The sequence below is a fragment of the Narcine bancroftii genome, chromosome 3 (assembly GCF_036971445.1).
Source record: "Narcine bancroftii isolate sNarBan1 chromosome 3, sNarBan1.hap1, whole genome shotgun sequence".
In the NCBI taxonomy this organism is placed as follows: Eukaryota; Metazoa; Chordata; class Chondrichthyes; order Torpediniformes; family Narcinidae; genus Narcine; species Narcine bancroftii.
Window position 1 is genome coordinate 359,342,936 of NC_091471.1, and position 23,818 is coordinate 359,366,753.

At 42.0% G+C, this 23,818-nt stretch overlaps 1 long non-coding RNA gene across 2 annotated transcripts in view; it reads left to right on the forward strand.

Annotated features, from left to right (window-relative positions):
- LOC138756635 (uncharacterized) overlaps positions 1-23,818 on the forward strand; it is a 114,883-nt gene that overhangs the window by 1,347 nt on the left and 89,718 nt on the right. The window contains exons 2-3 of one of the 2 annotated variants that reach the window (XR_011353210.1): positions 3,640-3,789; positions 16,378-16,456. This is a non-coding gene — a long non-coding RNA (uncharacterized lncRNA). Of the gene's footprint in view, positions 1-3,639; positions 3,790-16,377; positions 16,457-23,818 lie in introns of those variants that run through there. The other variant, XR_011353209.1, reaches the window with a different exon arrangement.

Here is a 23,818-nt window from a genome sequence, read left to right on the forward strand (position 1 = left end):
ATGTAGAGTCCTTTGTTTTGTTCTTTGCACTTTTCTTGGAGCTGTCTGAGGGCAAAGTCCATATCAGTAGTTCCTCTGTTTGCGCGAAAGCCACACTGTGATTCTGGGAGGACATTTTCGGCAACACTAGGTATTAGTCTATTAAGGAGAATCGTAGTGAAGATTTTGCCTGCAATGGAGAGCAGCGTGATTCCCCTGTAGTTTGAGCAGTCTGATTTCTCACCTTTGTTTTTGTACAGGGTGATGATGATGGCATCACGAAGGTCCTGAGGCAGCTTTCCTTGGTCCCAGCAGAGCATGAAAAACTCATGCAGTTGGTATACAGAGCTTTGCCGCCAGCCTTCCAGACTTCTGGGGGGATTCCATCCATACCTGCTGCTTTGCCACTTTTCAGTTGTTCAGTTGCCTTATATGTCTCTTCCCGGGTAAGGACCTCATCCAGCTCTAGCCTCAAGGGTTGTTGAGGGAGCTGGAGCAGGACAGATTCTTGGACTGAACGGTTGGCACTAAAAAGGGATTGGAAGTGTTCTGACCATTGATTGAGGATGGAGATCTTGTCGCTGAGGAGGACTTCGCTGTCTGAGCTGCGCAGAGGGCTTTGGACTTGGGGTGCAGGGCCGTACATCGCCTTTAGTGTCTCACAAAAGCCCCTGAAGTCGCCAATGTCGGCGCTAAGCTGGGTTCATTTTGCGAGGCTAGTCCACCACTCATTTTGGATCTCCCGGAGTTTGCGCTGAAGATGGCTGCATGCGCAACGGAAGGCTCGTTTCTTCTCTGGCCAGGACGGCTTTGCAAGGTGATCCTGGTGGGCAGCTTGCTTCTTTGCCAGCAGCTCCTGGATTTCCTGGTTGTTTTCATCGAACCAGTCCTTGTTTTTCCTGGAGGAGAAGCCCAGTACCTCTTCAGTGGATTGCAGTATGGCCGTTTTCAGCTGATCCCAGAGGGTTTCAGAAGACGTGTCCGTGAGGCAGTTTGCATCCTCGAGTTTTGCTTGGAAGTTTGCCTGGAAATTTCCTCTCACTACGTCTGACTGCAAGTTTCCAACATTGAACCTCTTTCTGGGGGCTCCACTGTTCTTGAACTTTGGCTTGAAGTGAAGGTTGAGCTTGCAGTGAACAAGCCGGTGGTCAGTGTGGCATTCCGCGCTGGGCATGATCCTGGTGTGGAGCACATCTCGTTTGTCTCTTCCTCGCACCAGAATGTAGTCCAGGAGGTGCCAGTGTTTGGATCGGGGATGCATCCAGGTAGTCTTCAGGCTGTCTCTCTGCTGGAAAAGGGTGTTAGTAATGACAAGCCGCTGTTCTGCGCAGAGTTCCAACAGGAGGCACCCGTTATCATTGCACTTGCCAACGCCATGCTTGCCAAGGATTCCTGGCCAGGTTTCTGAGTCTTTGCTGACGCGAGCGTTGAAGTCGCCAAGGATGACAACCTTGTCGGCTGTAGGGGTGCGATGGATGAGGTTGCGCAGATCAGTGTAGAACCTGAAGGGTTGGAGCATAGACACTGATGAGGGTGATGCGACGCTTGTTTTGAAGGGGGAGTCGCACGGACATGATACGGTCAGAGTGGCCTGTCGGGAGGTTTTCAAGTTTGGAGGCAATGGAGTTCTTGACCATGAAGTCAACACCAGATAGGCGTTGTTCAGACTGAGGCTTGCCAGACCATTAGAGTGTGTAGTCCGCTCCGTGTTCTTGGAGGCTGCCTACATCTGCAAGGCGGACTTTGCTGAGAGCGGCTATGTCGATGTTGTGTCTGAGGAGTTCATGTGGGATGAGGGCAGACTGACGTTCAGGTCGGTGCGTGTCAGCCTTGTCTAGCATGGTTCTGATGTTCCAGCATGCTAGCTTGAGTTTGTGTGCATCTTTTGAGGGGGAGGACGTGGACCTGTTCTCGGGCCTGCGCAAAGGAGGTTTTAGGTGGAGTGCAGTGTGTGCAGGACTGGCCCCACCCTTTACACCCATGGTTCGTGTGCCGTGGCCAAGCAAGCTGGGATGTGGCAGCGAGGTCCTTGGGTCATAGGTTTTATATCGGAGTGACCTTCTCCTATGCAGGTTGCTTAACCGGCCTGAAGAGGCCTGCCTCCCCTTTTAGGTCGAACCATTTCTGGAGATCTACGACCGCTGTCCACAGTTATGGAGTGGTGCACCCTGGAATCGGCCTCTCCTGCTGCGGCCGAGTAAAGGGGATGCAGCATTGGTTGAGGGTCAATGTAATATTTTGCATTGGTATATATAAGCTGCTTTTAAAGCCTATCTACATCTATCCCGACTAAACATGCCCAGGCCTAAGACAATATTTGCATAGCACTTGCACTGAGGGCAAACAGTGACCAAAACAGCTTGCTTTGGGGGCAATATACTAGTAAAAACATGACAGAAAATCACAAAATAATGTCTATCTAAATAACGGTACGGGATAGGAGAGTCTAAAGGTGATTTTCATGACCAGCAGCCCCAAATCTATAAAATGCGCCCAAAAATATTCAGGAAGCAAATCTTCATTGTCAGTCAGAAAGTTACTGCATTTGTAATTGAGCGAGGAGGAACAGGTATGTTTGGAACCCGGAGTGATGCTTTGGAAGGTAATGCTCTTCAAGTCTCTCACATCAGAGGCAAAGATTTTTGGCCAAATTTTCTGCCACCCCTCTTTTCCCCCCTTCCCCCCCTCCCCACCTTGTTATTCCTGTTCACCTGGAGCGAAACCATTTTCAGAGAGCCCCATCAACAGAAGTCAGCTAAACCGGAATCTTACTGAATCTACACCGAAGTTAAAAGCCAATACCTGGTCATTAATCTGTAATCCAACAGTAAAGATCTTCACACAAACCTTCTAATTATTCAAAAACCTCCACTGGCTGGGCAGTAAAAATAAACAAGACCTGAAGAAATTCCAATCAATTTCTTTCAGGCTTCAAAGTGCATTTTAAGACTCCTGTGTCGGAAATAACAACCACCATGGAAGTGGTCTTTCCTGACCACACGGCACCCTTCAAACAGTTCTTCCATCTTGTGACCAGCTGGGTCAAAGTTCGGGAACCTTAGCATTCCAATCCAACTAATACAGCGGACCTAAGCTCGAACGGAAGCCCTCAAGCAAAGCGCAAGGAAATGTTTAAAGGAAGTTTGTCATTCTAATAATGTCCTGGCTATGCTTGTTTACAAAGTTCTATATTTGGTGAGAGCAGAGCTGCACTTGATTAGCATAGGGCAAAAAGTGTATCTGTTACCTAAGGAATCTTTCAAGGCTTCCTGACTCAAACAGCCACACGCATAAGGTTACCAATTGCAATTAAAAAAGTTTACAAGCACAATTATTTGTTGTCAAGGATTTGAGACCACAAATCTGACTAAACAAGATTTACATGCTGCCTGAACCAAGGAGTGAATCAGTTCAGAAGTGAAGCTAGTAGAATTCACCGTATTATCCTATCATATACTTGTGTATAGGAATATCCTCTTAAAATGCTGGTTTTGAGCGATACCCTTTGTATAAGACAGCCCCTCCCCAAATCTGGCACTTGCTGCTGACCAGTGGATGCTGTTAATAGCAAACCACAATATTTTAATAGCAAATTACCCTATCAAGGTTTCAATTTTATTTAGATATTTTAAAATAAACCACTGTCATCTCCTGTAACAGGCCGTTTAAAGACTGAACAGAGCCGACGGCAGTCGGACTGGATGGATGAACCCCGTGGAGGAACACAGAGACTTCATAGGTTGTACGGGAGCCAGCGGGAAGATAGCAGTGGTGTTTAGTCTCACTGTATAGAACAACTCCAATTTAAAGGTGAAATTTTCAGATCTTCCTAAGTGATGGCATATGCAGTATATATTATTGTCAGTTCTTTCCTTCAGTAGCTGAATTAAATTAAAAGCATAATCTGCTAATGGTGGAAAGAAATAAAACATTAATGTTTCTAATCAAAGACTGGCCTGGGGTTTTCTTCAACCAGCCAACTCTTCAAGATGCAATTTCAAAGCCATGAATAAGGTGCTCTTTGCTAGTTTTACAATGGGTTCTATGCCCAGTTTAATTTGGATTTGCAGGGAGCTCCCCAATAGCTAACCAACCATAGCTGTCCATTTATTAGATCGAAATGGGGCCCACTGGGATTAATTCTGACTGTATCAAGGTGACATAAGATAGAGTGAGAAGGTCTCCTACTTGTATGTCACTGGCTTTACCTGTATTCTGCACAAAAAAGACTGGGCAAAAATTCCTCCTCTGTCACATGTGTTAACGCAGCTGTACAATTGCAGCTATCCAGGGTATTCCACTTGCTAAAGTTGAATCTGAGAATGCACCTACATATTGCGTGTTCAATATAAGCAACCATATGCATGCATCAAAAAGAAAATTGACACCAATGACCTGTATCTGAAACGATCTCTAAAGTATTTAGATTTGAGATCAGCAGCCTTTGTAGATTAAGGCCCACACATAGTAGAAATTATATTAAAAACTGAACGTGCATGCTACTGATTTGCGTTGCATTTACATTACCATTTCAAGACTAAATGCAGATATCTGATGCAAATATGATATGTGGGTGTCTAACATAAATATGAGAAAGAAACACACAAGTTCTGAAGATTTTGTGTAAGGCTTCTTGCCGATAAATCCTTAAATTACTGACCGCTGTATGACTTGCCACAAAGTATGTGACCTCATGCTGACCTTCCATCAACTGAAGTGGTGAATATGAGGCCTGATTTTGAAAATTAAGCTCTTTGTGTGGCAATGTACGCAATCAGTGAGGTTATTCCAATGTGGCAAACATTTAGCTATTTCAATTCATTCCTGTCAAGCAGTTCTGTGACCGCAGGGAAGCTGACCCCAAGCCCTGCAGCACTTGACACACGTGGAGTCTTTCTCTTCTCTCCATCTGCATGACACAATCCCATCCCCAGATCCACCCTCAATCAATCCCGGGCCAAACCAGTAACATTTCCACTGGTTCAGGAGTGATCCCACTCTGGCTTTTAAAAACTTGGCTGAATTTTTATTATTACTCCTTCTTCTGCATCTTTTTTATCTCATCAAAGGGAATGGCATTGGAATCAGTCTTGCCCAAACTTCAGATGAATTATGCAGATAAACTAGTCCTGCATTTATTCCGTTGATCATATGGAGTCATGGCAGAGTGAACACACTGGCAGGATTGCTGTATAGCAAGGCTTCTCAAACCATTTAGCTCACGGAACCCTTTTGGGGAGCACTTGGAACTCGTGGTATCCCAATCGTCAATTACAGTTTAAAAGATCTGGTATATACACAAGCATCATAATAAAATAAATAAATTCACCAGTAGTGGATTAACTTCCACCTGGACCCAAGACTGAACTTTAGTAAGCCACCCCCAACGCCCCTTGTTCCCTGCCACAGGCCTGGATAACTCTGCCGTTCTTTGCTCCTTGCCGCAGCCCAGGCCATCCCTGCCACCCATTGCTCCCCACCATGGGCCTGGGATACCCTCAGCACCCCTCGCTCACACCACGGCCTGGGCCACCCCTTGATTCTTGCCACAGTCCATGCTGTCCCCTAGCTCCCAACCACAGCCCATGCCACTGCCCGCTGTGGCTCAGGTCACCCCTGCTGCTCCCCACCAAGGGCCTTGGCTACCCCTGGCACCCCTCGCTCCCTGCTGTGTCGGTCGTGCACCCCTCCTGTTGTTCACTTACCTCAGGTGACAGGCTGGACACCAGTATTTCAGAGCCGCTTCCTTGCACATGCCGCAAATCCTCATGCTGTTGCCACCAGCTCCCAGAAACCAACATGCGCGTCACCCCAGTAAAAGTGCGCTGCCGACTCTGGCCCACAGTCACCGGCTTCACCTGCGCAGATCACCATTTCTTCTGTGGAACCCCGGAGTTCTGCAGAACCCAGTTTGGGAAATGTTGCTGTATAGGGTGCTAACATTATGAATACCAAATCAGAATTTGTCATGAATATGTCACGAAATTGTAGTACAGGTGAAAATATTACTATAAATTACATTTTAAAAAGGAAATAAATAAATTAGTGCAAAAGAGGAAGTGAGGTAGTGTCTGTGGTTCAATGTCCATTCAGAAAGTTGGCAGAGGAGAAGAAGCTGTTTGGGTATGTCAGGCTCCTGTACCTCCTTCCTAATGGTAGCAGTGTGAAGAGGGCATAGCCTGGGTGGTGAGCGTCCTTGAGGATAGAGACTATTTTATTTTGGCACAGCTTCTTGTAGATGTCTTTAATGGAGTGAAGATTCCTGTCCATGATGGTGCTCACCGATTTACAACGCTCTGTAGTCTTTTCCTGTCCCGTGCCTTGCTACCTCCAAACCAGGATGCTCTCCAACATACACTTATAGAAATCTGCAAAAGTCTTTGGTGCCATACCAAATCCCCTCAAACTCAGTATAACCACTGCTGAGCCTTCTTTGTTATTGCATCGACATCAAGACCCCAGGATAGATCTTCAGAGATGTTGACACCTAGGAATTTGAAGTTCTTGACCCTTTCACTGCTGACCCCTCAATGAGGGATATACTCTCTTATTCTATACTTTTGTGACATGATAGCATAATTTATTTTATAAATAGCCTGTGGAGATAACCTGCCATTAGGTATTTTTGAGACATTTTAAACACACAGGGAAAGTACCCTCTATAATGTATTTTGGAGGCAATGAAAACAAACCGGGGAAATACCCTCTGGATGTGTATTTTTATGTACATTCTAGGAGATTCTCTTTAGAATCTCAGTGATATACTGGGGATATTCCCTTTGATCATGCATTTTATTCACATTGCAAAAGTACTGGGGAGTTTCCATTTGTCATTATGTGCTTCTCTTCTCTTTGGCTTGGCTTCACGGATGAAGATTTATGGAGGGGTAAATGTCCACGTCAGCTGCAGGCTCATTTGTGTCTGACAAGTCATGACACAGTAAACACATGGGAGAATGAGCAAGCCTTGAGACAGTTGAGATTTATGCAAAATGGGAAAAAACGAATAAAAAAGCAACGTATGGGTGTAAACTTGCAGGGAACATAAAATAGATGGCAAAATCTTCTAGGAACCTGTAATAAAAGAAAAGGATGGTTGAAGCCAAATGTGCGTCCTTACAGTCAGAAAAAAGGGAAACCAGCAGGGCCACACGGAAATGCAGAGGACTTTGATTCTGCCTTCAAAGAAAAGAACAAATAACCTTGCAGAAGCCAAAGGGAATGAAGAGTTGAACTGTGATGAAGAATTTGCATGGTGCTGAAGAAAAATAAAGACATTAAAATCAAAAAAAAATCCCCAAAGGCTGACGAGTTGCTTCTAACTGTATTTAAGGAAGTAACTGGAAATAGTTGATACAAATCATAAAACTAGATGCTAGAAAAATGAAATAAAAAATGAAAATGCTTCAAATGCACCCATCAGATCAGGCAGTACTGCTGGAATGAGAAACGGTTAATTCTGCAGGTTCAGGACACTTCATTAGAACTAGGAGAGAAAGTAAGTTAATTCCCCTGCCCATCATTTCTGTAAGCCAGAGATTTATGAATGTGAAAACACAAACCTCTAGATACAAGGACAGTTCCTTTTCTGCTGTTATCAGATTCTTAGATGGATTTCTCATTGGTAAAAGCCTTTCAACCCTTTTTAACTGTATTTTTATTAATAGGCTGTATATTGCTTATCAATGGACTACTTAAGCAGATAAAGAATTGCTGGAGGAACTCAGCAGGTCAGATAGCATTCTTGGGTAGAAACGGCCAGTCAACATTTTGGGTGTGGACCCTTTATCAGGACGAGAAGGAGCTAATGTTATGTATATAAGGGGGTGAACGAACCAAGCTGGAGGTGTAATCGGAGAGGACTTAAGTGAGGTGGAGAGACAAGGAGAGGGAGGGGCCACTCGAAAATAGGAGGAGGAAAGTTTGAGATGGTTTCTAAAAATTTAGAAAAATCGATATTCAGCTTTTTCTGTTTTTCTGCTGTTTGTAAGTTCCCTGGAGGGTACAACTAAGCAAAGCTTCTCACTGCATCTTGGTGCACATGACAAAAACAATTCAATTAATCCATTCAAACAGCTTATTCCAGTTCTTATTTTCTGTTTTGATTTCCTTTGGTTATTGTTTGAGTTACTGAGAACACATTGAAGAGATTTTTTCTTGTCATATTCTTTAGTGTCATAGTAAACCCTCTGTAACTTCCTCAGGCTAATCCCAAGGACAAATCTCTGCACTCCCCTTTCACTGAGTACCCGCATTCCCCTTCAGTTACTCCCCTCTTCCTCCAATGTGAAACCCTTTTCTCTATGCTGTCACTCACTGCTACAGCACTGATCTTTGGCATTCCTTCTTCCAACCTTTGCTGCTTGTCAGATCGTGTGACTGTCTGATTCATATTGCTGATTCCACGTAGGTTAACCGGCTAATTTAGTGGATCCGTTCCTGGTAATCGCATGGTGGAAAACGTTCCCAAACTGGCAGGGCAAATTAAATTCAACCGGGCTCTGACACTTGGTGGGGGCAAGTGTCAGAGCTGGCCAAGTTAACTCATCAATCGCTCACATCACCACTGCTGGAGGCGGGACCCCCCCTTAAAATGCCGGGTTGCCAATTTACTGGTAAATCATGGTGCAATGGGAAAGGCTCCGGAGGTGCAGCGTGCCCGGTACGTTTACCCAGTTCCTAGGAGGGTTGGCCGTGTGAAAGTGGCTCAGTAAAAGAAATTCCGCTAAAAGAGCGACCATTCATTCCAAACAATTATTCCACTCTGTCTAGCACTCTCTTCTCCACTTTCCCATCAGGTTAATATCAGAGCCATCACCGATGGTGGAAAACTTCTTTCAAAGCCAGATTATTAAATAATGCATGTACAATTTAAACCTGAAGTCCCCTAGTATGGAAGATATTTAAATTTGATCTTTCTAACCACTTAATCATAACCGAGATGAAACTGGAAGTATCAATCTTCTTTTAAATCTCCTCCTTCCATTGAGCTTAAGATAACCCTGATAATTCAGTGACTATAATCCTTCCAGCACTTGGGTAAACCACTGTCAGAGTACGATATTGCAAGTGAATACAGGAATTGGGACTAACTGAAGGAGAAATATTATTAGTTGATTAATGTTTTATTTGGTTTTCACTAGCTTTGAACCTCGCATATCATTTTCAATTGTGTTGTCAACATGGCCCCTACTCCACGTTTCCAAACTTTTGTTTATTTGCCATTGGTGCCTTTAAGCTCCAAATTAATTTTTGGCGGCTATTTTAAACCAGTTTATCATTCTGGGGCCCTTGGCCTTTGTGACGTTTTTAAAATGACATGGATAAAGAGGTGGAAGTATGGGTCAGTAAGTTTGTGGATGACATGAAGGTTGGTTAAGCTGTGGATGTAGCTGAAGGTTGTCAAAGACAGGATGCAGATTTGGAGAGAAAAGTGGAAGATGGATTTCAATCAGGATAAGTTGATGCATTTTGGAAGGTCAAACCAGAAGGCTGAGTTCAGGGTAAATGGTTGGTTATTTGAGGGTGTGGATGAACAGAGAGACCTTGGGTTTCAAATCCATACATCCTCAAAGTCACCACACAGGCTCATAGGATAGTTAAGAAGGTCAATGGGATGCTGGGCTTCATAAACAGGGGGATTAAATTCAGGAACAAAGAGGTGATATCTACAAATCTCTGGTAAGACCCCACTTGGAGTATCATGTTCAGTTCTGGTCACCTCATTATAGGAAGGATGTGGAGGTTATGGAAAGGGTGCAGAAGAAATTTAGCAGGATGTTACCTGGATTGGAAAACAAGTCTTGTGTGACAAGGTTAGTAGAAATGTGACTTTTCTCTTTAGATCATAGAAGGATGAGAGGAGATTTCATAGAGGTCTACAAGATTATGTGAAGCATAGATAGGGTGGACAGCCAGCACCTATTTCCCAAGGCAGGATCAGCAAACACCAGAGAACATGAGCAAAAATATAAGGGAGGGAAGTTTAGAAGAGACATCAGGGGTAAGTTTTTTTTTAACCAAGAGAGTTGTGGGGGTCTGAATGCCATGCCGGGGATGATGGTGGAGGCTGAATCATTGGGACCATTTAAGAGACTCTTAGGCAAACACATGGATGAAAGAAAGATAGAGGGTTATGGGGTAGGGAGGGTTTAGTACTTATTTTTTTAGGAATAACTACATGGGTAGGCACAACATTAGGGGCCAAAGGGCCTGTACTGTGGTGTATTGTTCTATGTTCTAAATCTTTCTTTCAACCATAACAACAAATGAATGCTAGTTCTGTAGTTGATTTATCCATATTCATGTCAAACCTCCATGACAAGAGACTTAACTACATATTTTTCAGTCCAACTGCTCTTTAAAACGTCAGATATTTCTCTGTCACAATGAATAATTATTTTCTCTGATTCATTTATGATCACCCTTTGGCCTTCCTGCTATGTTCATCCGACTTCCAAACTTCTCCTGCACTCTCATCCTTTTCTTCCATCGCTTATACTTTCCCACCATTAATTCTTGAATTGTGTGACTTGGTTCCTTCCTTCACTGCTCTGGGTGTCTGAAATCCAAGTTGTCATTGACTTGTTCACTGAAACATATGAGAGGATAAGCTTCACATTCAACATCTGCAAGAAGAAGCCCACAAACACCATGTCACCGGTATAAAACACCACTCCCCAACAATGAAAGTCCACAATGAGCAATGGGACAATTTAGATCAGTTCTCATAGTTTGACAACTCACTTCCCATGCTTTGAAAGCTATGTGTCAGTCAAGGAGAGCATCAGTGATGAAATTCACCGCTGCCTTCTGTACCTTCAGCTCTCTGAGGACAAAGACCATGCTGAGGTGATCTTTACCCTCCTGTATGCTATGGAGATGTGGGCTTTGGGGAAATATCATCAACATTTCTGCTAAATCCTTCACACTTACAAGCAGAATAAGCAAAACACCAATGCCATCCTCCAGCAGGTCAACAATCTTCATCTCTGAGGTTATAATTCTCTTCTGTCATATGTGATGGGCTGACCACAAATGCTGACACCTGACTCACCAGTTAGACAAGCTGTTTATAAACCTTCCCCACTCCCTTAACTCTTTGGACTTCCTTTCCTGGTTTTCAGGGACTACCAACAAGGGCATATACTTCGTGTCCTGGTTTGCCTGGGACTGATTTTATACCCAACCACCAGCTGGTCCGTACTGTTCTTCATACTGTAAAGGTTTACCCATGGACCCAGTCCAGAGTACAGTATATATATTATGTTAAGGAGACTGGGACTTTATTCATTGGAACGTAGGCGACTGAGAGGGGACTTGACAGAGGTATTTAAAATTATGAAAGGAATAGACAGACTAGACATAAACACTCTTTCCCCTGAGGGCAGGGGAGGTTGGAACAAGAGGATGAGTTAAGGGTAAGGGGGCAACACTTTAGGGGAAATATTAGAGGTGGCTTTTACACTCAGCGAGTGGCGGCGAAATGGAATGATCTTCCAAATGAGATAGTTGCGTCAGGGTCCCTTCTGTCATTTAAGAGAAGGTTGGATGTGTACATGGAAGTGAGGGGGTTGGAGGGTTATTGGCACTGAGTGGGAGGTTTGAGCTCGTGGAGTTGTTCAAGTGAACCAGTGCAGACTCGAAAGGCCGACATGGCCTGTTTCCGCTCTGTAAATGGTTATATGGAAAGGTTTAAAAATGGCCTGAGTCCAATGTTCCTGCTGGCTCATGGAAATCCCTCACCCCTAGGATGGGAGCATACAGATGCCCAGCAAAAAAAAAAGCACAAAAGGAGGCCTCCAGGACTCAAACAACCCTCCCACTCGCCCCATCAAACATTCCGGTGCCACTTGTTGCAGAATCTGTTATATATCGCTTTAATCACCAGCTTCAGAAACCTCAGCACTGCAAGGAAGTTATGCTTATACCAGGGGAATTAAAAACCAAGGCATTGATGATGTTGATGTATGTTCCAGCGTAAACATTTGTGTAGCACACCTGACTAAGTGCAGAAAACATTTTTGCGCTGAAATGTTATAAGGGAGCAAATCTTAATGCAAACCAATGAAAGGCTATGATTGGAATGAAACTCATATCTCCCCAAGGGAGTGGTCACCAATTCAGAATCAGAATTTATTTTGCAGGTTCTGTGGTTGAATATTAGTAGTTTTGAATGGGATTATTTGATAATTCATGATACTTTATGAATTCCTATGTTCTGGACATGCCAGAGTCTTGAGAAATATTGGACCAAAGTATTTCAAACTTCCTCTGCACTTTTTAAAGTTCTTTTCTTTGGCTTGGCTTCGCGGACGAAGATTTATGGAGGGGGTAAAAAGTCCACGTCAGCTGCAGGCTCGTTTGTGGCTGACAAGTCCGATGCGGGACAGGCAGACACGGTTGCAGCGGTTGCAGGGGAAAATTGGTTGGTTGGGGTTGGGTGTTGGGTTTTTCCTCCTTTGCCTTTTGTCAGTGAGGTGGGCTCTGCGGTCTTCTTCAAAGGAGGTTGCTGCCCGCCAAACTGTGAGGCGCCAAGATGCACGGTTTGAGGCGTTATCAGCCCACTGGCGGTGGTCAATGTGGCAGGCACCAAGAGATTTCTTTAGGCAGTCCTTGTACCTTTTCTTTGGTGCACCTCTGTCACGGTGGCCAGTGGAGAATTTTAAACCAAATCTCCTAACTGCTTTATTTGGTGTGGTTGGAGAGAGTGACATAATGTTAATGACATCTGATCTGTATGTATTACCTAGCTTTTATTTCTCTTATGGCTACGCTGGCAGTGTTGGTTAGGTGGAAGGTCATTGCTTCGCCTATTCAGGCTCAACGGCTACGTGATGTCATGTCATGTTTAAATTTAGAGAAGATTAGATGCTCAATTTCTGATTCTAATTTGAATGTTCAGACACTGTGGGGGCCCTTTTGTAATGACTTTCAAAATCTTTGATTTGATATGAAGGTAGAAATGTTGACTAATGAGGTAAATTATCCCTGTCAAGAATTTGGTCTTCCTTTTCACTTTTTTGGCCAAACAGCTTCTTTCTTGGTAGTGGGTTTAGATTTTCCTTTTGTTTCAATATAATAAAATATCAATGCAATATAATCTGTTTGATTAAAGTGTGGAGTATCTTGGTGAAATGATATGAATTAAGTGTAATGTATCCTTTCAACATTTTTGGATGTGAAATTTCAATGTTAATAAAAATATTGAAAAAGAAAAAGATAATTCCCATCAGAGCTGCACAGAAAGAGTCACCACTGTAGGACACCATCTTAGATGCCACACTCTTTCAACTCTCTCAAGAAATTGAATACAAACCACATCCCAGAGTTTACTGGATGCAAGGACCACAAGAGTGTAGATGACAGAGGCAATTGCTTATGTTGAGGATTGCTGGCAGTAAATAATTGCTCATTGTTCACCTTTACCTCATAGACTGTTAACCCTCATATGTGGAAACTCATTGGTAGCCGTTGTTCAAACACTCCAGCAGGAATTACAAATAATTGCCAATCCTGCAAAGCTTTAAAGAGATTTTTTTTCCTTCTGTGATTCTGGGCAGGATTGAAGTGGAGAATCGGTGTTTGCTCAGAACCTGAGAAAACTGAGTCCCTGTTGTCTCCTCTACATCAGAGAAACTGGGCACAGACTTTGGTGAACACCTCAGCTCTGCCTGCTGCAGTAACATGGATCTCACAGTGGTCACCCATATCACTTCCCCACCCCATTCCCTTGCTGATGTGTCTGTCCATGCACTGCCAGGCTAAGACTACCCACAAATTGGAGGAAAAGCATCTCATCTTCTGGCTGGACACCCTCTAACTGGATGTCATTAATATTCACCTCTCCAGTTTCCATTCAACCCCTGCCCTATTTCTTCTTTCCCCTGTTCCCTTTGGGTCTGGACTCCTGCCACTGCCATTCCTCAGTCTTTATTCAGATGCCTTTCTGTTGTTTGCATATGGTGTTCTTTGAAGAAGGGCACAGGCCCAAAACATTGGTAATATATCTTTACCTCCAATGGATGCTGTGAGACTGGCTGAGTCCCTACAATCACAGTGTCTGCAGACTTTTGTGTTTCACCCTAAGAAAACTTGTTTACCTGCACTAACAAACACTGGATTCCAAACTCCTGTCTGACATAACCATATGCAATACAGAGAAAGAATATTAAACAGAGATAAACACAATGAATTAATGTATTCATATAAAGCAATTCAGCAATCCTTGATGGTCCATTTTGGATTTGATGCTAGGGAGTCCCCATCAAGCAAGTCGAGCTTCTCTGTGGTATCATGGTAGGAAATCACTACATCAGGTGTGGACCAAAGACTATAAAACGGCTGTATTACTAAACTTGGAGGAATTATGTTCATGATCTGATTATGAAATTGCATTCTAATAAAGGATGGCCCCTTTAAACTAGAGAGTTCAGTCAGCCTAATTTTCATTTTCATGTTCTTTCCACTTCATGAAAAGTTGCTAACCTGATTAAGACGCACAACTGCAGGCCCGGGAATCTTGGGCAATAATGAGATGCTGCAGTAAATCTGTGGGTCAGGCAGCATCCATGGATTAAACAAGGTTGTTAACTCAGTCTGTGGCTTCATCACTCCATTGAGGTCATCTACGTGAGGTGGTATCTTAAAAAAGCAGCATCTAGCCTCAAAGATCCCCATTGCCCAAGCCAGGCCCTCTTCACTCTGCTGCCATCAGGGGCCTGAAGATGAGCACTTAGCAACACACGGACGGCTTCTTCCCCTCTGCTGATCAGAGTTCGGAATGAACAACGAACCCCAGACACTGCCGGAGTTTGACTTTTTCTTGCGCTAGTTTAATTTATTTTGTAAGGTGGTTTATATAAATGTTTGATCGGTAATGCTACTGCAAGACAACACATTTTATGACATGTTCACGACAATAAATTCTGATACAATGCTCTGACACAAAATATTGACTGCCCATACATGGCTTTTTGAGTTCTTCCAGGCTCTCATTGTTTGCTGACTTGATAACACAGCCTATGTCAACAGAAAAATGGATCCTCTTGCTACTTCATTGCAAAGCCGCTAACACTCTCTATACACAATGATCTTCGCAATGCAACAAACAACCAAAGAACTCTTTGTTAATACAGATGGGTTCAAGTTCATAGTGCTGCTTGACGCAGCCAGCATGATGTGGTGAGATAAGGCCAAGCCATTTTGTCAGCTCACTTTAGTTGAACTCTGACTCTTCAAAGGTCCTGTGCAGGGTCACTCCCAGACATCTAAAGTAATAGCTCCTGTCCACACTTGAGTGGCATTTACTAGGAGAACTGGAAATGGGAGACCACACCTGAGTCTGAGGCTGGCTCCAAACGCCACTGGATTATAGACAGAGGAAAGTAAAGTTTGCCAAGTCACAGACTAGTCCGCTTGGAATGACTGCTTAAGGCTACTAGTTTTTTTCCAGCATACTGGAACACTGCTTTTACTGTACACTGCTAAATTCACACACACAGTCTGAAAATAAAACAAAACCACAATCCACGTTCTTTTTAATTTTTTTTCTCATCATAAGTCATTTTTCTTGGACAGAATACCTCAGTCCTGTATGGGTTACCTATAATTTACTACTTACCTGCATTAACAGTACGGTTTTATAATTTAACTGGGAATCTGTTCAATAGGAATGAGTAAAAACAAATCAAATTAACATAAAATGAATAGGCCCCTATAGACTCGAGCAATTTCAAGACAATAAACAATGTAGACTTTATTATGTAGAGGTTAATAGTGTTGGCAAAGACTCTGTGCTAAAATTATACATATATTTTCTTCTATGGCGGAAATTGTCACTTTATAGTTATGTTTACTATAGGTAAATTAGATGAAAGCAAGTCTTCTGCAGGAAGGAACAGTCACAATATCCATTCATTAGAGGAATTTTGCTTCAGTTTAACTTAAAGCAACTTTATATTAATTTTAAAAATGTAGGTAATCTCAATTTTTTATTGACAACACAATGCGCTTTAGAAAAACTGTTTCAACTCATTCAGCCTCCGAGTGAATGGGGAGAGTGAGAAACTGCGGGGCAGCGAATAAACGATGAAAAATGGTCAGAGCTCTTTCACACGCTTCCTCAAAATGTGTCCGTTCCTGTCCGTGACGGAGTGAAGATGAGCATCTGAACCACTATTGAAAAGCTGATGGGCAATGAGGGAAACTCAGGTCAGTATTGCAAGCAATCATCTGCTGGAACCAGGGGTCAGTTAAATCATAAAATGATTATAAAGCTGATGGGAACGGATTTGCAGTCAAAATCAAAAAAACTCTGGCTGATGGAATTTGATGCAAAAAACTGAAATGCTGGAAGAACTCATATACAGAAACTAAAAAACAGGGTTCCCGTTTCAGGTCGAAGAGCCTTCATTGGATCCGAGAAAGTTACTCAAAGGAACAGAGAGAGTGGGAGAGAGCAATTGGTGGGAAAAAGCAAATGTTTGTACAAATGACATAACCATTTGAATGAACACTCAAGCCCAATTTTAAGGTGGTTAAGCAGGTGGGTGTTTAACACAGTGTTGTTATAGTGTCAACGACTGGGTTTCAAATCCCCCACTGTCTGTAAGGAATTTGTACGCTGTTCCCGTGTCTGCATGGGTTTCCTCCGGGTACTCTGGTTTCCTCCCACCATTCAAAATGTACCGGGGGTTGTAGGTCAACTGGGTGTAATTGGGTACCAAGGGCTCGTGGCCTGAAAGGGCCTGCTACTGTGAAGTGTGCCTATGTTAAATGCAGATACAAGAGTTTGTACCAGAGATCAAGTTCCTAATCCTGCAGGATTCTGGGAAGACAATTAATCTGAATCCAGATGGTTTCTTTTTCAGACATCTGGGTTTATTTCTGCACATAATCTTGAGAATCCTCATTTTGGCATTAAAGAGATCACCACTTGTGTCAGACTGACATAAGAACTGAAGATCAGCATCCAATTTTTAGCTGTCTTTGCATCTCCCAGATCATTTGAGCTCACACAAGGTGAGCTCAGCTTTTTCTAATTCAGAGGTTTATGAAAGGGCCAAAAAAAGTAAACTGATCTGCCCTGCCCACCTTAGTGGTATCCTCCTTTGGACAAACTTCTCGAGAACATTCTCCTTTTACGTGGATGTCTCTGCTCAGGTTATGCATGTCAACTGGCGTTCAAGGCCAGCTATAGCCTGGGCCTCAGTATTTATGGATGTGAACCTTGGAGTGAGGTGTGTTCAGCCAGGGCCATGGATTGAGTATGATTCCTGGTGGATCTTGTAATGTTCTTCACATTGTATGCCTTTCTTCACTTTGTTCTTCAACTGTTTACCCTGTTTCTGAGCACTGGAATCTGCCCATTGTGAGATATGGCAGAATCAGGATTCAAGACGGTGCTGAGGGCAAGGAGGGCTCCCAAAGGGCCTCGGCTGCTGAAGGCTTCCTGCTAGCATCGGGGTTTTCGATCGGGAGCTCGGGTTGCTGATGGTTGAACTGAAGAGGATGCAGGAGCGCTGGAGTCAAATCAATGGACACTCGTGGTCTCTTTTTCCTATTGTTAGGGGTGCCGGTCAATGCTCATTGCAACACTTTGTTTGCCTTATGGCAGACAAAAGTTGAAGTAGATCACGTGCATTAGATTTTAACGTATTATTACGGGACAATAAAAGGACCCCTTGAATGTCTTTCATCCAAATATTTCAGAATACTTGCTATTCTTTGTGGTGGAACAATACTACTCCTTGATGCCTGAAGAACTAAATAATTGGAGATAAAAAGCTTGTATCTTTATAACAAACTAACATTGCATCACCTTCATATTTATGCCAGATAGGTTTCAACAATAATGCAACGTCATCCAGCACTGCCATGTTCTACAGAGGTGCATAGAATCGCAGTGTATCTGCCTTCTGAAGATAATGTTCACTCTGTTTTGAGAATACTAAAGGCTGAACAGGTTTTTGTAGAACTTATGAGAGTTGAGCCTTTATGAACAGCATTTGAAAGAATCCCTTTCCCACTTTAGTGTGACTAAACTAAGATGTAAGACTCTGTACACAGGGCGGGAGCACTGGCTTCAATGGCCTCGAGTAAAAAGAATCTGTAAACTCATCAGCAAACTGAAACAACATAACTTTTTGATTCTTTGTTCACATCCCAGGTTGCCTTGTGATTCAGCATCTTATGCAAAGATCCAAATGTTAAAAAAAAAATCAGTGTCACTGAAGAGTTAAAACTTCATTGTTGTCCTCAGAGCAGCACCTTCTAATCTTATAATCAGAAGAGACTTTAATTTATCTTAGGGAATAAAGACAAATATCTTTCTTCAACCACACTCCAGCTTCTTGGAATAATCAAATCCCTGTAAGCCCTTTTGTATACTCACTGCAGACACCTAATTTCTGTCGCTCACAATTCCTGGAACACTTTCAATTGGAGGATTCTTTGTGCTTTTGCAAATGCCTGGAGCTGGTGCTCTCTCAAAAATAGTCTGTCTCATCCGAGTAGTCTAATGTGAATGCTGCTTTGAACCTTGGTCCAAATCAGCCTTGGATGTAATGTGTCAAGAGTTATGAAAAAATTGACCTACTCCAAGCAGGAAACACAAAGCCTAACTTTGTTTCTCTGTCCTAATGATAACAGCCAACTTCATGACAAAAGTCCGGTTCAATGATTCCTACATCCAATAGATTTTTTTTCATCTCTTCCCCAACCCCAACAAGTTCATGACTTGTTCATGGCAATAAATTTTAATTCTGACCCTTGACTCTGTTAATTCGGACTTGAGGTGAAATTATGCTTTGAAAATTAAGGTATAGCATCTACCTTCAGACAAATCTTAGTTTTCATTATCTCGATTGCATTCAAGCTCATCTCAAAACCCTTTGGGCACTTGTCAAGCATAGCTGATGCAAGTAGCTCCGCAATTTAGTCTTTTCTAAGATGATTTTCACCTAGAACGTACAATTTTTAAAACTTTCTCAAGTATCTCCCTACCTTCCGGGAGTGGCCATTCAAACAAGAATGACCAAAACTCCAAATATCCGTATCACACCATGAATTTAGACAGAATACCTGCAAAAGTTAAAACCTTTTAAAAGTTTTTTTTAGTTAATTTTGTGCATGTCTCTTTAAGAGAACTATTGTTTGTAGTGTTACCATGGTGACATATAATATGTCATAATATCTGCCCAGAAGAACCGCTTGCCTCTTTTTCTACAAGATGTGAAGGAAGCGTGAGCACGAGAAATTTTTCTTTGAATTTTTGTATCTCTTTAAGCTTTTGTATCTCTACATATTTTTGTATCTCCATATATCTTTGTATATGCTGTTATTCATCATTCTGAAAGTCTTGTGGTGAAATGTTTATCAGTTCTATCAATGAATTAAAACCACATAAAGTAACAGCCACAGAGTTTGATTTGTTGGATTAAAGAGTTTGAAATTTGGGATATTCTGAAATTAGGATATATTAGAATAAGGAAAGAGTCATCTATCATAGCTGAAGTGTGGTATTCACCTCCTAGTCATTAAGCAGTTGTTCGCAGATTGTCTTCATTTCAGTTTAGACTGCAGCTGATCCATGAAAATGTCTAGGGGTCGCGAAGGTAAAATTTCCAAATGGGAATTCCTGTTGCAATCTTTTTGAAAAATTGGAAATAATTTCCTGGAACGCAGTGGCTACGTAAAAAAAAAAACATATATGATAGTTAGTTTACCCAATCAAATTTGATAAGATTTGATGATAAGACAATGAAATTAGAGAAATTTTAATCATTTCTCATTCTAACAAATATCAACATTCATATTTAATTGACATTTTTCCTTTCAGAATAAAACTAAAGGAAGATGGACGTTTCCTTGAGTTGTATCAGCTCAGCAATTCCACTTAAACTCCTGCTAACATAACCCCTAATCCAAGACCAGAAGTGTTAATTTTCATTGTGTGCTGATGTACTGAAAGTTTCAATATCTTTCAACAGTAGGAAGTGTGTATTTAATCCATCTACTTCATCTATTCATACGTACAAAGTCCTTCATTATTTTTTTGAATGAACTTGCTTGAGCTTTTCATGGACTTATTTTTATTTTCAAGCAAACTGTTGATGGCTGTCCCTTGATACCACAATTAAACCAAAGAGACTGTGTCATCACGCCTTGGCCCAGTCTTGAATGCAGCAATGATGATAACGTCTCTATTTCAGGTAGAGTTTCCTTTTCCCTGAATGTGCTGAAGTATTGAACCCTCCCTTATAAAGACATAGTCTTGGCTGGCTGATGCTGCAGGTCCTGTGCTTCCGTGACTGCTCTCTCCATTGCCTGGACAATAACGAACATCTGCTTGAGATGGACTTTCACACCTCTTGTGAGTTTGCACCTCATAGGTCCCACAAACCAATCTGCCTTGGAACATCTCCACCAAGCCAATGCTGTGCCCACATTTTGCAACAAAATTGGCAACGAACTCTGAAGAACTTCCTTCTATGTGATGGTTCTGGATATTAAATGATAGGACTCAGGGATGGAGCAGTAATAGTGTTTAATCAAATAACTTGTCTCTTGGTCTACCTGGAGCCAACAAAGCTTCACTAAACTTTTCTGCCTCAGTACCTCGACCTGGCAGCAAGTTGGAGTGTTTCTATGAATTTTTATCTGCTGTGCAAAATGATTCAGTCTTTCTCCATTGCCCACTCATATTGCAAATGAAATATCAAGTGAATATAAAGTGTTACCATAGCTTTGTTGATTTCATTATTGCCACAATTCATTTGACCTGTTCAATAAAGACAAAATGAATGTAATTATGAAACTCCAGTAAAGGATGCATTCCTATAGATCTTGATTAAATAAATCTAACTAAGGACAACCAACAACTACATCTGAAAGCCACCCTGGTTTGTTCTTGTTGATTCTCACCATTAATTATCATAAGGTCTAAACATGGAGTACAAATGACATAAAACACAGAGTCCTACACACTCAATAAAGAATGCTGACGGCAGTAGAATTATATCCACTGATTATCTCCAGTATCTTCAGTGCACTAACGTTATCATGGAAACATTACAAGGTAGATTTTCCTTAACCTCTCCTTGTGTGGACAATGAATTCCACCCAGTAGCGTATGTCTCTATAGGGCAATCAAAGGAAAAACTTTTTTTCTGCATTCACAATAAATGGAATCTTATCTCATGAATTTATTGCAAACTATCAGTTTTAATTTGCTTCTTGAATGAAGCTCCTTAAAGGTTAGTTGATGGGGGGGGGGGGGGGGTGTCACATGATACAACAATTCAGGTATTCAGGTGTTGCTGGAGGTCATATATACCATGGTGGGGGGGGGGGGCATGGTGGAATCTATGTGCCCTCAAAATCAGTAAAACTCTGGTCAAGTGCATTCCTGCCTGTTGTACATCGGTTATTTTTTTTCCCCAAGTGTGGACCGTAACAGTAAGTGTGAAAATCGAAATCAAGACCCTTACCACCAGGTTCAGACTCCTCAACAACAAACTTAATCAGAGACTCATTTAAGGATATCATTTATCTATTTATTTTCTATATTGCACAATTTGTCTTTTTAACATTTCTCTCTTTTGTATGCATACTTTTTCTTGAGTACAGTTTTTTTTATGCACGACCGCAGGATAAAGGATCTCAGAGTTGTATATGATGTTGTGTATGTACTCTGAATTTTGAACATTCTCACTACTACCTTCTAGAAGAAGGTTCAGAAGCCTGAAGCCTTGCACTTACTGGTTCTAGCACAATTTTTTTTCCAATGGCTATCATGCTCTTGAACTGCCCCTTACTCCCCTGACCATCAACGACTCCAGAACCATGAAAAGATCTGACTGCACTATTGCTTTACTGATCTTTTTATTTCTTGCACTAACTGTGCATATTTATTATCTATCTTTTATATTTCTTTCTGTACTAGGATAATTTAACGTGTACAATTGTAGTTGATTTTTTTCTACAAATGTATGTGTATGGAGCAATAATATTTTGGTGCCTATCTATACTGTACTTAAGTGTATGACTCTAAGGCTCCTTTGCTACCAGGAAAGAGAGAGGACTTTACAGGCAGTGGTAGTGGATGCAAAGGCTGGGGTGGGGGGGTGGGGGAGGTGGGGGAAGAGTCCAGTAGAATATGAGGAAGAGAATGTTTTATTCTACCCGGACGTAAGCGCGGCGCTATTGAAATGCAGGAGGGAATTTGACCCAGTTAAACAGAGCACAAATAAAAAGTGATTGAGTTTACCGTCCTCCACCCGTCAACACTGAAGATAGTAAGGGTGGGAAGGGAAAGGAAGTTTTTTAAGGATCCAAGGGAGATGATGGGCTTTGTACGAACTCTGACACTGCTTCGGGATTAAATGTAAATGTAAATAAGTTGGAAAGCAGGAATCAGAGAAAAATGGACTGTAAATATTGTAATTATGAGGATTACGCAGGGGGTGGGGCATATGTTTTTTTGTCATTATGTTAATGTTTAAAGATGAATGTATATTAAAAGTAAGAATGAATACGGGGAGCTCAAGGAAAGGGAGGGAGGTACAAGTGGTAGATGGGTGCATTGGTACGTCTCAAAATGGTGGGGATATTGGCACCAATAGCTTGGTTATTAGTGCCGGGGGGCAGTGGGGGAAAGATAAACTGGGAGGGGGTAAAGAGGAAGGGGAGTATTTATGGGATGTGTTTTGTTTTGCTATCGAGGTAATTTAATTGATGGTACTTTCAGTTGTACAAGGGTGTTGAGGGGAGGATGGGAGGCAATGAATACAGATCCTGTACGTTACGTGAATGCTAAATAATGTTTGTTCAAAGAGTCTATGACAATTAAAATAAAATATTCACACAAAAGTGTATGACCTATAAACTCCTCATCATTAAATTTGACTGCTTCCCTGTCAAAGGTAAAATTCCCAACTTGCTCTCGAAACTATTTCTCCCAATCTAATTTTTTTGTGCATTAAATTCATTTGAAGATAACCAGTATGTTATTATCTGTAATAGCATCAGATTCACTGAGAGATAAGCTGCACTCAACATTAAATGGCTTGTATTTGTACTGGAAGAAAGAAGGACACTTGGCAAGAAATTTATCATATTGATATCACTAACTGCATTCTACTGAGCATCTGAAATTAATCCCATTGACTATCGAACAAAAATGAATTTTTAGGCAGCCTTTTATTAGCACGTGTGCCTTGATAGCAGAGGTCGAGGAGCTTGGGAGGTCTTATTGGAGTAGGCTAGGTGAGTAACTGCAGATAGAAAACACTACAACCATGGTACGTGAGATGGAGCAGTGAATGTTTAGTGTGATGGATGGGGTCCCAAGATTCTCTATGCTGGTGAAGTGTTGTTGGATCTGTGCTCATCTTGACAATTCCACAACACTTCACGCTCATGCCTTCTAGGTTGTTGTAAGACTGAAGGGAGATGGAAGCTGAGGCTTTTGCTTCAAAATACTCTGCCTCTAGCTGGATGGACTTCCAGTGAGCAGCTTGCCTCTTGAATTGGAAGTAGCTATTTAGAATGTTGACCAAAAATTGTAGTAGAAACCTTAGGTGTTGGGATTCATGCGGAAGGTCAGCAGGGAAAGAATTAGAGAGGAGAGCAGAGGAACTAAAGACAGAATGGCAGAGAGAAATCCAGGGTGCAGAAAGAGGGATCAGAATTAAAGAACTGGCAGTTAACTGTATTATTATATTTTTTAACTATTTAAATATTTTATTAAATCAAAAACTTCACAAGGTGTGAATAACTGGAGCAAGAACTGCATTTAATATCAAAGAGCTGAGATCCTGAAATCTGAACTGAAGAT